General features: G+C 32.5%; 1 pseudogene; it reads left to right on the forward strand.

The window, feature by feature from the left end:
• Positions 1-14,793: 14,793 nt before the first annotated feature.
• Positions 14,794-15,945, forward strand: LOC101955984 (dnaJ homolog subfamily A member 1 pseudogene; annotated as a pseudogene).
• Positions 15,946-16,152: the final 207 nt, after the last annotated feature.

Raw genomic sequence — 16,152 nt, forward strand, 5'->3', positions numbered from 1 at the left:
CACATTGTTTTTTGAAATGGTCACCCATTCTCTCGCCTTCCCTCAGGGGCGAGCAATTTCACTTACCTCCACGTTTCAGATGTTCCACATACAGGCCACCAAATGCTGCAGTCTGGCTGGGCACAAAATCACGAGCCACCACACACCTTGTAGATTCAAACAGCAACTCTTTATTCTCGAACTGTCACTGGCACTTTACACACATTCTGGGCAAAATCCACTCTCCACCGGGCTCTGTATCCCAAATACTCTCTGAATCCCGTGAGAACTCAATGGGAACTCAAGGAGCGGGCATGCCTGGGGCAGCAGGATATGCCCTATTCCCAGCAGGATACACCTTAAAACTGGAACCACCCTGGTCCTTGAGCAAGGTACATGCAATGTCACTGCAAATGACCTGGGTCATGCCATGCGTCATTCCTACTTGGCAATGGCTCTCAGCAAGCTATAAAATACAAATACTTCTCATAAGAACATGGAGCAGTCTTAAACATAGATCACATGAAAAGCCACAAAGCAGACTCAATAACAATTTTTTTTAAATTGAAGTCTTAGCAAGTAACTTTTCTGACTACCATGCAATAAAATAAGAAATAAATAACAAGAAAAACTTTGAAAACTCTACATGTACATGAAAAATTTTTAAAAATTACTCTGAAACAACCAATAAATCAAAAAAAAGAAACAAAAAGTGAATTTTAAAAATTTCTTGAAACATTAAAATGAAAGCAAATATTACTAAAACTTATGGTATATGGTAATAACAATAATAGGAGGAAAGTTTATAGCAACTGAAATACATTAAAAAGCACAAAGATCTCAGATATACAACCTATCCCATCATTTCAACAACTTAGCAAGGCAAAACAAACCTAAAAATAGTAGTAGGAAAGAAATAATTGATATCACAGAAGAAATAATTGAAAGATTTTAAAAAGCAATACAAAAGATCAATTAAATAAGGAGCTAGTCCTAAAAGTGATAATCAAAATGGACAAACTGTTTGCTAGACCAACTAATGAGAGAAAGAGAGAGAGAGAAAGAGAAAGAGAGAGAGAGAAAAAGAGAGAAAGAGTAAGAGAGAGAGAGAAAAAGAGAGAGAGATAGAGAGAGAGAGAGAGACTCAAAATGAGCAATGAAAGAGGAGATATTACAACAGACATCACAGAATACAAAGGATCATTTCAGATCATTTTTAACAGCAAACATCTATGCACTGACATAGTAGATAACTTGAAAAAATCGGTAAATTCCTGACACATGCAATTTACCAAGATAGAACCATGAAGAGATAGAAAACTTGAGAAGACCAACTATGTGAAATAAGAACAAATTACAATAAAATGACTTCCATGAAATAAATGCCTCGGACTAGATGACTCTTTTGTTGAATTCTACTCAAAATTCAAAGAAGAAATAATACCAGTTCTCCCCAAACTCTTCAAAAAACTGGATATAGACAGAATATTTCCAAACTCATTTTATGAGTCCTAACAAAGACATGAGGAAAGAAAACTAGAGGTTCATATATCTAATCAATGAAGATACAAAAGTCCTCAACAAAATGCTAGAAAACCAAATTAAACAATGCATTGAAAGAATCAATCACCCTGATCCAGTGGCATTAATCCCAGAGATACAAATATATTTCAATATATACATATCCATGAATGTAATATCCTATATCAACCCAACAAAAGATGAAAGCCACATGATTATTTCAATAGATGCAGAAGTGATATTTGACAATTTTCAGCATCCTTGAATTATAAAATCTGAACAAATTAGGCATAGAAGGAATGTATGTGTGATAATAAAAAATTACCTAAAAGAGGCCAAAAGATAATATATTGAATGGGGGAAAGCTGAAAATTTTCTCTGAAAGTCCTGGAACAAGACAAGAATACCCACTTTCACCACTTTATAGTACTGGAAGTCCTAGCAGAGAGATGTGGCAAGAAAAAGAGATTTGAAAACAGGAAGTCAAATTATCATTATTTGCAGATAAGATGGTATTTTATATAGAAAACCAAACCAAAAAAAAAAAAAAAAGTTCACCTAAATCACTATTGAAACTAGTAAAAGAATTCAGGAAAGTTTCAGAATAAAAAGTCAACATTAAAAATGAGTAGCATTATTATATTCTAGCAACCAAAACTCAGAAATAAAAATCAAGAAAGCAATCACATTTTCAGTAGATAAAAAAAATAAAAATCATTAAAGATTGATAAATATTTTGACACAAATAAAATTTGAAAAATACCCCATGTTCATAAAATAAAAGAATTAATATTTTTAACAGGTCCATATTTCCCAATGTGATCTACAGGTTCAGTGCAATCTTGATCAAAATTCCAATGGCATTCTTCACCTAACTTTAAAAAAATTCTAAAAATGACATGGAACCACTAAACAATCCAAAATAGCCAGTCACCTCAAAAAAAAAAGAACGAAGCATGAAGTATTTCATGTCTGACTTACAAAACAAGATGTTCATATCCAGAATATATGAGGAAGTCAAACAAATCAATAGCAAAATATACAACCTAATAACTCAATTGAAAATGGTCAATAGATCTAAGTAGATTTTTTAAAAATAAGACCTAGTAATGATAGCTTATTTTTTAAAAAGTACAATTGTTTAGGTTTATATTCTATGCAAAATAACCTATAACTTGATATAGATATACATAGCTATAGACAAAGATATTGCTGTGCTGATGGAACCAAGGACCTCACAGGTGTTAGGCAAGCTCTCTACCACTGAGTTATACCTCTAACCATTTAACTAACATGTTAAACAGGCAGAAATATTGAAATTTCCTTGTATCTCTAAGGTGATTGATAGCAGTTGTAGTGTTTTCTGTAGCTAATGGTGGGTGCATTTAAAAGAAGTATACTAGATGATCAATTAGAACTGTTTACAGATAACTTTGTTTACCAAATAAAAAATACCAAAATGCATCTTCAAAACTATTTACCATCATATGCATCTTATCTTCTCCAGTTGTCTATAAAAAATGATACTGGTATCTGAACAAAAACCTTCAGGAGATTCAGCAATTCTTTAACTTGTGTGTCATTATCTACACTGCATTTCCTTTAGTTATGTACACAGTTTTTTTCCATATTATTAGGGTTTTCTTCAACTTTATCATCATTCAGTAGAGAATTCATATTGAAGACAGGACAAAGAAAACTTTAAGTTCCCACAGTCTTTCTTCCCTGTTTCAATGCTTTATCTATACCTCTTTGGAAAGGAAAAATCAGAAACTCTGATTTAATGATAACTTGACATCTAAAAATTTCCAGACTATTATTTAAGGTTAAAAAAAAAAACTTTGAGTGTCAGAGCATATTAAATGTCAAAACAGGTTATAAACTCAGCTTACTCGAATTATAGTTACAACCTAATGTTGTACCAACTGTCCAAAACCAAAGGTGTGTAGTTTAAAATAGTTGAACTGTTTGTAACCAGATGTGGGGAGAGTATGGTCATGCAGTCTTTGGTCTTCTGGTTGCTTAATATTAAAAAACACATTTAAAAAGCCAATACAATGTAAAGTATTCAATAGTTTCTAAGTAACAGAAAAGGACCAATCATTGACACATACAAATGCAAGACTGTGCAAGGGTGCTTACATTTCCAAACGTGCATGCAGCAGTCCAGCTCTACTGAGAGCAAAACAGGAGAACTCTTCAAATGGAAAAGTTTATATACAGAATTGTTCTGCTCACTTCATTCTTCTAAATATAAATATGTGGACATACTAAGAAAGCAGTGTTTAACTAGGAAATAGAACCTAGTCCTGTATTTTCAGAAAAGTTGAAACAAAATAAGCTTGTGGGAACAATGAGTTTCTTTAAAACACAAATAAATTAGACTGACTGCAAGAAACTTCAAAAATTGCAACCACAAAAAGAGTAAGATTATTTTTTATATTATCTTCCAATAAAATAATTTGGATTGTGTTTGCTCTTTTAAATCTGTTTTAGTTTTCCTATTTTCACAGCAATCTATTCTTACAAAGAAGTTATTTAAACTATTATAATAACCTCAAAAATTTGAGTAGCTGAACTCTTTTTTTCTCAGTGAACCAAGATTTTAACTCTAATGTTACTCAGAGAAAATACAAAGTTAATATTCAAAATACCAAAAAAGAACAGTACAATCTGTATAGACTATAAACATGTAGCCTGTGTGTATTTTCATAAATGTATATGCATTTTATATACCTTTTATCAATATTTTGTATAAGTATGGCCATAAGAGTCAGTTATACTGCACAAGGTCATCACCCAGATTCCTGAAATGTTACATATTTTTATGAATATGGCATAATAAATCCTACTGCTATGTACTATTACAATGCACCAATAAAAAGAAAACAAAAAGAGTCAGTTGCAATGAAGAAAAAATTCTCCAAAATAAAAATATAGAAGCTGTTTCAGTCAGCTTTTTTTCTGCTTTGATTAAAAGGACCCAACCAGAACAATTGTAGAGAAGGAAAGGTTTTTTGGGGGGTTTATGTTTTCAGAGGTCTCAATCCATAAATATATTTTTTTTCAATTCTCATTTGCTTCTGTTTAGCCACTAAGGTTTTGTCATATGACAATCTTCAAAAAAAGACAAAAACTCATTCCTTTACACAATATATTTGCTATTTATAAGAGGCAAGTTGTAGATGTTGAAAAACAGTGGAGAAAAAGTACCATATTTCTCTACCACGGTTGCAGAAATGGTATCAACTACTGACCTAAAAAATGCCTATCTTTTGCTTCCAACAGAGTAAGATGCAATTGAAGCAGTTTGACAGTAAAGACTATTTTTTAAAAAATTTTTATCCTATTATTCAGCTTTATTTCTGCCCATGTTGTACTTGCAAATATCTAACATCATGGTGGTAATAGCCATTTGAGGATTGGGAAATGATATATCTCTGCAAACAAAGGGGGTTCAAAAGTAAAATTGGAAATTATATTTAGCAGTTGGATTCTCTAAGGGTGAAATCGAAATTCTTGCACAGCAGCAGAAATATTTCCAGCTTTCCTTTAAAAATTGGGGTTTACACAGGAATAATCTGGTAATTTCCAAACCCACAGTTTGTTTTTGTCTATTCAGGAAAAGAGAGGGAGGTCACATGAGATAAGTCTAGGAGAATTTAGTGAAGGGATTATTCCAAACATAGTAGGAATATTTAGAGAGAAAAAAAAACATTAAAGGCAGGGCAGTTTAAGGAGCTAGTACCAGGTGTGGGAAGGAGGAAGAGTCCATTACTCTCCTCTGTAGGAATGAGTGAGAGGAAAGAAAGGAAACTGGTGAAACTAAAGCCAGATATGGTCAGGTGTGAAGATCTTTTCAGTAGAAGCTTTGAAGTATGTTCTCTGAGTTTTTGCTTCGCCCTTTCTCAGATCTGTGGGAACTCATCACTGAATAAAGTCAACTCTATGTCAAAGGGCATGAAGATTACTTTATGTCAACTAGGATGTGCTATAGTACAATTTTTGGTCAAAAACTTGTCTAGGTGTTTCTGAGGTTCTTTCTTTCTTTCTTTTTATTTCTTTTTTTTTAAAAGATGTGACTAACATTTCAATGTTGACCTTGAGAAGAGTAGATTACCCTCAATAGACTCCATCCTATCTGATGAAGGTTTTATAAGAAAAAGCTGAGTCTCCTCTAGAAGGAGGAATTCTGCATCCGTATTGCTGTTGGCTGGACACTGCAACTTCAAATTTTGCCAGAAATCTGTTGCTCAGCCCTCCAGAGTTTAAAGTCGATAGTTCCCACAAAAACATGAATCAATTCCTAAAAATCTTTCTAAATTGATAGACACACAGACAGATCATGCACAGCCATCTTATATACTCTGTTGCTCTGGAGAACATGACAAATGCAGGAGGTGAAACCCTCTGAAATAGTACATATATGTCCACCTCTTGAAAACCAAGTAGTGTAGAGAGGGCAGAGAATCATTTAGAATGAATGAAAAATATCCAACTTATTTAATCAAATTCTTTCATGCAGAATTTGTGTACCAGTTTTGGCAAACAGATACATAAAGTTGTCTCTGATGAATACATTTTGAAATCTTTCAGGAAATACTAAAAGGATAATCAATATTTTTGAAAGTTATTTGTCAGACAATAAGTAAACTCTGGCCTTAGATGAAGCTGTCGTTCTGTTATGTTACTGTAATTGTCCAAATTCAAACCTAATTATTTTATAGTAATGAAAAAGTTGTAGCAACATTATCTGGAAAATTGTTAGAAATGCAAATTCTTTGGCCATATTCCAGAAGTACAGAACAGAAACTCTAGTATGAAGGCTTCAAAACAAGTGTTTCATGCAAGTCTTTGTGTAAATATGAAGCATAGCAAACTTTGAAGATCATGAATAATTCGTAAAATTGGAGATCAAACATTTTTATTAAAGTACTAGACTTATGTTAACTACTCTATTACTTAGTTTGTGACTATAAGAAATCAATACCATCATGCCACTTAGTATAATCTGTTGATGATATGCATTTTTAACAAATGACAAGAAACAAAATACAATTGGGATTCTTAACGGACTTTAGTTCCAAGCCCATCACTAGAGATCGAGAAGCCACAGAAAAGTACGTGAGTGTGATACATTAACAGTTTTTTATAAGGAGAGTCACCTATGGGAAGTTAAAAAAAAAAAACAGCTCTGTTTTATTGTCAGAGAGAAATGGAAATGCAATGTGAAGGACACTCAGATGGCCAAATTTGGAAATAGACATATTAATAGAACATTACCAGATCAAATATTCTTATTCACTACCAGCTATAGATGACACAAAAGATACAAATACAATTAAAAAAAATAATTAGTGAATCAGTGCTCATGTTTAGGAATCAGCAAGGCAGGATGTGGTATGCAGCAAATGGAAGTGGCCAGTCCTGGGCTGTGGCACTGAGTTTGTCTGCTTTAGGGCAAAACATCATCTTAAATTCACCAGAAGGCCACAAGGAAGTACCCGGATGTTCCTCACTATTTTTCAGGTACAAATTAGCTGCCAAAGTGACTGATATCATCAAGCGAAATGCATTAATGGAAAAATAACTAAATAATTGAGGAGTACAACTACTGTTAAAATGAAGATGACAAGCCAAAAAGATTTAAAATGAAGGAAGAGATTGTGGGCATGGGGATTATAAAGAACTATATGGAAATACAAAGTATAAAGATATATTTTATATAAAGAACCAAAAAATGGGAAAAAAATAAAAAATAAATTATTGATCTGGGTGATTTATTTGAAGAGTTCTTTTATTAACAGAAAATGATGAAGGTGTAGGGAATATAAAGGCAAATTTTGAAATACACATAAGACAAATGGAGGTGCCAATATTTATAAACTGATGTCTAGTATTCAAATATTTGAGATTGAAATTTCTATTTTTAATATGCCAAAAGATATTGGACTAAGAGGCTAGCTCATTATCATTATAAAAGCTGAATCTTGTATATGATATTTAAAGTTTTTGGAGAAAACCATGTGAAGGAGAAATAATATAGTCCATTTTAAGTCTGCTAGATTAGCTAGCATGCCAAACATTCAACACACAACACGTGAATGAAGTCATCCAAAGTCATCTAGAAAGTGGCAGCCTAAAGTAGTTCTTCCTGTCTCAGTACTGTAAGGGTGTGTAGAGGTGGGAAGTTGTTATAAATCAATATATTTTGTAATATACTAAACAGTAGACACTAATACATATATAAAATCATACATTGCTTTACCCAAATTGGATATACTCTTTTATGTTTTCTTCAATATTGTATGAGAGTCCCAGTTCCTATACATTCTTGCCAAAAATAGTTAATCCTTTTTAATTTCAGTCATTCTAATGGTGTGTACTAGTTATTTCACTGGGCCTGAAAGTTTACATTTTCCTAATAATTTGTAACATTGTACATCTTTTTTTTTGCCCAAATTAAATCATTTTCAGTATGAAAATTTAGATAATAAGTGGATATTTATAAAGTAATTCACTTAACAATTACAGAAAATACATTTTCAATCACACAGGGAATATTATAATACTAAATAAAAATAAAGATATGAAAACCCGCTTACCTTATCATAAATAGATGGAAACTACAAGTAAAATAGAAAAGTACTGTGTTTTTGGAAATTAAGAAAAAAATAATACATGTTATATTTGGATTAAAAACAATGATTTGGAACAAAATATAATTAAATGTTCAAAATAGTAATTAACAGAAAATTTCTAGACTTCTTTAAAAACGATTATTTTAATATTAACCAGCTAAGTATTAATCTGAAATATTAGCAAAAGAAAAAAAATAAAAAAAGGAAAGTATTATAAAACTAAAAGGAAGAAAATAATAAATATTATTAATAATGTATTTAAACTGAATTAAGCTACACAGTATAATTAAAAAAAAAACATACAGCCTACATCCTACCATTTCAGGCAATTAACTACTTTTTTTGCCATTCAATTTTTAACCAAAAATCTTAAGGCAATATAGGATTGACATTAACTATAAAAGTAATATTTCAATTTACAACTTCAGCAAATTTTAACTTTAACTTCTCTTGTATTTTACAATGATTTTTCCATGACTGTGAATCATCTATACCAGAAGTTCTCAACCACAGGGTACTTGGCTCCCCAGGAGACACCTAGTCATGTGTAGAAATATTTTCAGCTGTCAAAACTAGCAGACTACTACTATTGGCAGTGAATAAAGGTCAGAATACAGTTAAACATCCAAAAAAGTACAAGATAGTTCATTATTGAACAAAACATTCTGTGATCCAAATGTTAATAGTGCCAAGAATGAAAAATCCTAACCTGTACCGTAAATTCAGTTTATTTAGTATATTTTCAAAACCAAACATACTTTTTCACTCTTTCAGTCCAAACATTTTATAGAGAATAGATAATTATAATTTTTTCAATAACTGTTCATATAAAACTAATATATAATTATCATCATGTTCCAAACATGAAGGATTACAAAATGGGAAATTTCACAATAACTTTAATAACATGTCAGGGAATATCACTATCACTTCTTTCTCTTCTTGGTACTGGGAATTGAACCTACGTGTGATTAAACACTGAATCATATCCCCATCCCCCAGACCCCTTTTTTTCTGAGTCAGGGTCTCCCTAAATTGCTGAGGCTGACCTCAAACTTGTGATTCTCCTGTCTCCGCCTCCTGAGCTGCTGGGATTATAGGCATGCATCACTGTCATTAAAGAGGAATAAAGGAAGTTCCAAAGGTATTCTGTTAATTTCCCACATAATATAGTTATTAAGTGAAAATATTTAATCCTTTCCCCTAAATTCTAATGCAATCAGTATGAATTTGTTTGTAGTGATGGAAAGAATACATTCAAAAGTGTGCATTATATACTTTCCAAATGCTACATGTAGGACAGAAATCATCAAGGAATTTAATATAGATTTTATAGGATGCTATTTCCTCATTGACCTAAACTAGGAATATAAATTTTGTTTCATATGTGAATTTGTATGTCTGCTTTACATCACTGTGGCCAGAATACCTGACTAGACCAACTTAGAGTAGGAAAAGTTTATCTTGCCTCATGTTTTCTGAGATGTAGTCATTGGTTGGCCAGTCACATTGCTATGGGCTCAAGACAAGACACAACATCATGGCCAAAGGGCATGGTGTAGTGAAGCTTCTCGGGACCTGGTGGCCAGGAAGCACAGAGGGAGAAGAAGGAAAGTGGCCACAGAGAAGGTGAACCCTTCCATAGCATGCCCCTCAGAGATCCACTTCTCCAGTCATGATCACCAAGCCAATCATTTTACCTTGGAACATTTGTGCATTAATGCAGGAGCTTTGGGAGAGGGGGAGATCACCTCATATCCACATCAAAATAGTGAGCATATGGAAATTCTCCAGATAGCTACCCATAAAGACAGTAGGATTATCCAATTATAGGTTTAGAAACTAACAATGTCATTTGGGAAGCAAATGCTACTTTTTTTGTATATATATATTTTTGTATTTTATATATATATATATATATATATATATATATATATATACACACACACACACATATATACATATATATATGATTTTATCTTTTGGTTACTTGTGAATCCTCTGTGAATGTTCACTGTTTTTCCCCTGGTTATGCCTATGGGCATAACTGTCTTTAAATTCAAGGAAAGCTTGCTTTAAATTAATTTTTATTTATTAGGTACTTGTATCTTCTTGCACCTTGAATTTTCTAACTTAATAAATCAGAGTACATCCTCCTGAAATCTCTTAACAGATCTAAATCATACATTTTATTTAATTTCCAATTTTTTCATGTATAGGTATATTTTTCTATTGGTCTGAACCTAGTTTGTTGTCAAAATGTACCATGGAAAAGGCTTCCATAAGCATTGTTGTACAATATCCATGCAACATGAAAACGCACTTGATAATTTAAAAAGTACATTTCAAGATTAAGTTTGAAAAGAATAAAATAACAAAATATTATTGTTTATTTTTTCGAAATACTCCCTCCAAAAGTGGGTACCATCTGCCCTTGAATTTCTTTCATACTTAGATTAATACTTTATAATGAAATTATAGTTTTTTTCTTTTATTCAAAATACAATCTGGTCATAACTTTTCCGATAAATGCAATGGATTTTGAATGTGTCTTTTCCTGTATATTTCTCTTTTATCATACTAGTTACCATAGGAAGCCAATAATATTTCTTGCTGTTGAATTTTATTGAATATTTGAAGCCAAGATAAAATAGATTTTGTTAGAAGTTTGGATGCTATGAAGAAAAAGATGACATGATCAAATATAAATTTAAACATATGACATACAGAAAGTGCTCAGATATTAAATGTACAGCTCATTGAATTTTCCAAAGTAAACACCAATGAAATGCATCTAGGATCCAGAAATAAGAAGAATAAAAAGTTTTCCTGTTATTCACACTGGATCACTATGTCCTTCCTCTTCATGGAGAGTAAAATTTGCCCTGACCTCGAACACCACAGTTTGATGCATCCTTTCAAACTCTACCTTGATAGATTCACACAGGGTTGTCTCTGACATTTTTCCCTGTGTTATGTGCAGTCATAGTTCATTCATTTTTGAAGTGGTATATTATCCCATTTTGTGACTATATCACAATGTTTTTATCAATTCTTCTGTATCTGAATTGTGTGTGTGTGTGTTTTGTTTGGTTGTTCTGCTTTTACTTTTTGATGTTTATTTATTTTTATTTTTTTCTGCTAGAGCTATCATAAATTATGTTGCCATGAACATCTAGTTCCTGTCTCTTGGCACACAGAGAAATGCAGTTCTTTGGTGCTAATTATTGGAAGTAGAATTACCATTATCATGAGGTATGTGTCTTTTCAACATTAATAGATAATGTAGAATAATTTGAAAAATAGTGTTTCAGTGTGTCTTTCCATTAGTTTATGTTAGCACTCATTCCTCTACTCCTTGTTAACAATAAATATTGCCATTGTAGCATTTAAATCACTTCATAGATAAATGTTGGAGTCATTACAGCATACATTGCATTTTCCTGATTACTATGAAGATTGAAGAATTTCTCACATGATTACTGACTGTTGGAAATTATCTTTTTTAATAGTTGCTTGGGGCTCTTGCTCAGATTTTCATTGTGTTGTCTCTTTTAATTGAGTATGACACACCTAATATAAACATACACACATACACACACACACACACACAAGCGTGTGAACAAAAATTACGCCCCTTATTACTTGTATGTGTTCTAACTAATGTGTTATCTCCAGGTGTATGTCTTGACTTTATCTTTTAATAGTTCAATCTGATAAACAAATTTTTCAATTTTAGTATAAACCGATTTTGTGATTATTTCTCTTTCATTGCCAGTACTTTTTGTATTCTATTTAACACATCATTGCCAACTCTGAAGTAATAAAGATATTGTCTTCCATTTTCTTCTAGGTGCATTAATATTTTGTTTTTCAAATTTAAGTATGCAATCTAACTGGAATGAGATTTTTATTTAATTCTTATCAATTTTAAATATTAGAATCCTTTAGTTATTCTTCAAGATTTACATGAAATTATTCATTAGAAATCATGTAGATTCCCCATGAATCAAGAATCTTCTTAATCATATATTCCTGCAGTATTATTTTATATTTCCCTAGCTTCTAAGAATTTTCTATAGTCCTTTAACTTTTTCTTTAATACAATTAAAAAATGAAAACTTGGTGGTGGTACAAAAAGGAAAGTGTGTATATATATATATATATATATATACACACACAGACACACATACATATATTCTTATATATACATATATACACACATATGTATGCATTTATGTATATATATACACATAATATATATAATACACATAATATATATATATACACACACACATATATGTATGCATTTTCTTTTTTAAATATAAGCAGTCAAAATTATTCCTTTTTTAATGCATTTGCTTTTGGAACTCACTGAATTCAATGATTTGAAGTGATCTTCAACTATTTGTATCCTCTATACTCTATAATCTAGGTCACAATATATATGAGTGAACACTCAACTGCTAGTGAAAGAAAAAGGAACAAAAAAAGGACAGTGCTGTCATATAATTGGGGAAACCTTATGCTTGCTTTATTTAATGGGTGGATGCGAAAGTTTTGCTGGTAATAAACATATTATTTGTAGAATTATCGAGTCATTTGGAATGCTATAAAGGAGCTGTTGTCAATAAAAATTGTGATTATTACTATGATTTTGTTTCATTTCTGTGGTAATTAGTTATTATCATTATTTATTACTTTATTTTATGGTTATTGCTTGCAATTTCAGCCTTTAAATACCAAAAGCATAAACAGTGTTAATTTAATTACAGTATTGAAATTTTGAAAACTGCATGCAGTGTTAAGATTATTAATAAATATATTTCAAATGGATATTTTAATTATAATTTGCATTTTTTCCAGATTTGTTGTTCATAATAGTTTGGAACAAATTGAAATGTTTGTAGTCTTGAAGACTGTCACAAAGATATAAGTGTCATTCTCATAGGATTTATTTTTGAATACAAACTTTACGATTTTTGTCCTTAACAACAGACACAGGCATAAAGGAAAGAATTCTTAATAAATTCTATATGCGTTATTTAAAGAATCTTCTAACCTTAAAAACTATTAAACATCAAATAGACTGAAACAGTATGTAAAAGAGATGGCATTTATCCACTTCTCTACTTGTTTAATTTTTGATAAAACAGGGCTTCTATCAAATTTAAGATAAGATGGTGTATGATTTATCATTTGCCATCATACTTTGTTAATTATCTTTGACTTTGTACTTCCAAAGACTCTGTACTACTATCAAAGCATTGGTGATTTGCATCATTAAAGCATTACAGATTTTATTTGTGGGAAAAATAATCCCATTTGAGTAACTACAAATTATCAAGGGAGAAATAAAAAGATAATGGAATTTAGGGTGTTTTAAAAAATTGTCTCACACAACTTAATGAGTGTTAAAACATTAAGAGTAAAGAAATAAATAATGGGGCGGCATCCTTTGCAACAATGTCCTTAGAGTGATCAGAGATCAAAGATATTCCTATGTGACACAGGAAGGTCAGTACCAACCATGAATACACAAGTACGTGTACTTGCATAACCATTATCTAAATATTTACATACGCACACACTTACACACACACCCCTACAGAAAATAAGCATTCAAGGAGTTTTCAAGTTCATAAGTAGCCCAGTGTAGATATTTTAGTATATTTCCTGGGAAAGACTGAGAAAGAGATATGCATGTGCAAAGTTTACTGAGGAGTGTTATTGGAAACAAATCTGTGAGAGAGCAAGGGACTCAGGACTGAGAAATTGAAGAACTGATTCCCTTCATCTGATTCCATGGGGATCTTTGAAACAGGGATAACCCTTCAGAATTCTTTCTGATGGAGGCATCAGGTCCATCTTAGAACTGCCGTCTGGAATTGTCACTGGAGGTAGGGGTTCCATTAGTAAAAGTGTGCAACTTGTGCAAGGCGGTGTCCTAAGACAAAGAAGATTCTCAAAAAGAGATTTTACCCTGAGGTATCAGAAACCACTACTGCCAGCAAATGGAAGAATGAGTGCCTTATGTCCTGAAAAGAGGACCCAGGTAGCACATAAGAGCATTAATACCAATATACTCAGTTATAAGGTTGTAATATATATATATATATATATATATATATATATATATATAAAAGTTACTAAGGAGAATTCCAACAAGATGGAGGGCTGGGAAGCTCCAGAACCTTATTTTTCCAAAAAGATATTAAGTTGACAATATACACATGGGAATGCCTTTGTGAGAACCCTAGCGATGAACTGAAAGCTATAACACCAGGCCGGCCAATGTAAAACCAAAGAGATTCCAGCAAATGGGGTAGGAAAATTCACTGTTTTGTCAATCTGTACGTTACCATCCATCCAAGTGGCCTGGCACATGAAATCAGGAAGAAACTGCCCGTTCTGGGGCTCCTCACTCAGGATGAACACAAGAGAGTGGTTGATGTACATATAAATACTTGCAAACCATAGATAGGTTTTAAAGTTAATTTTGGGTAATAAAATCTCGATGTTGACTATATAAATTTTCACTGTTAAATTCTTCCAATTCTAGGGAGGAGAGGTGGTTGCCCAAGCTGCACTCAGTAATGTGCCCCTTTCTACTCCCCCACATCTGCCCCAGCCTGCTCACCAGCTGTAGAAAATGATGAAAGAAATGACTTAGTCTAATGTTTTGGGGGTCAAAACCAATGCCACTCAGGAAGAATTGAAAAAGGCTTACAGGAAACTGGACTTGAAGTACCACCCTGCTAAGAATCCAAGTGAAGGAAAAAAGTCCAAACAGATTTCTCAAGATTATGAAGTTCTCTCTGATGCCAAGAAAAGGGAATTATATGACAAAGGAGGGGGAACAGGCAATTAAGGATGGAGGGGCAGGTGGTGGTTTTGGCTCCCCCATGGCCATCTTTGATATGTTTTTTGGAGGAGAAGGAAGGATGCAGAGAGAAAGGAGAAATAAAAACATTGTTCATCAGCTCAGTGGTGTTAGATTTATATAATGATGCAACAAGAAAACTGGCTCTGGAAAAAAAATGTGATTTGTGACAAATGTGAAGGCCGAGGTGGTACCAATGGAACAATAGAGGGGTATCCCAACTGCTGAGGTACTGGAATGCAAATAACAATTCATCAGATTAGACCTGGAATGGTTCAGCAAATTCACTGTCTGTACATGGATTGCCAAGGCCATGGGGGACAGATCAGTCCTACAGATAGATGTAGAAGCTGCAATCAGGAAGAGAGTTCAAGAGAAAAAGATTCTAGAAGTTCATATTGACAAAGGCATGAAATATAGACATGGTAAAGGAGACCTAGAGCCAGAACTGGAACCAGGGGATATTTTCATTGTGTTAGATTAGAAGGACTACTCAACAAAGAAAAAACCTTTTCATGTATATGAACATACAGCTGGTGGAAGCATTATGTTGTTTCCAGAAGCCAATATCCACTCTCATTATTCAAACCATACTCATCACCTCTCATGCAGTTCAGATTGTCAAGCATGAGATATACAGTGTGTGCTAAATGAAGTTAAGCCAATTTATCATAGATCATATAAAAAGGATCACCTAATCATGGAGTTTAAGATAAACTTTCCTGAAAATGGCTTTCTTTTTCCTGACAAACTCTCTTCACTGGAAAGACTCCTACCTGAGAGGAGGGAAATAGAAGAGACTGATGAAATGGGTAAAACTGGTGGACTTTGATCCAGAAAAGATGGTGCCATTATAATGGAGAAACATATGAGGATGATGAATATCATCCCAAAGATGGTGTTCAGTGTCAAACCCCTTAGTGGGTCCAGTAAATAACAGTCACTGCAGGCATTTTATATGCAGTAGTGAATGAGTGAAGGACTATAATCATAATATGTTCACTACTTGCTATTGTGTGTTTTGTTTTAATATTCAATTATACTAGTGCTTTAAAAATTGAATGTAGAATAAACACAAAAATAAAAGTTCTGACTTTGCCCTGTGTGTATGGTGACTTTGGTGTGTAA

The sequence above is a fragment of the Ictidomys tridecemlineatus genome, chromosome 12 (assembly GCF_052094955.1).
Source record: "Ictidomys tridecemlineatus isolate mIctTri1 chromosome 12, mIctTri1.hap1, whole genome shotgun sequence".
Taxonomy (NCBI): domain Eukaryota; kingdom Metazoa; phylum Chordata; class Mammalia; order Rodentia; family Sciuridae; genus Ictidomys; species Ictidomys tridecemlineatus.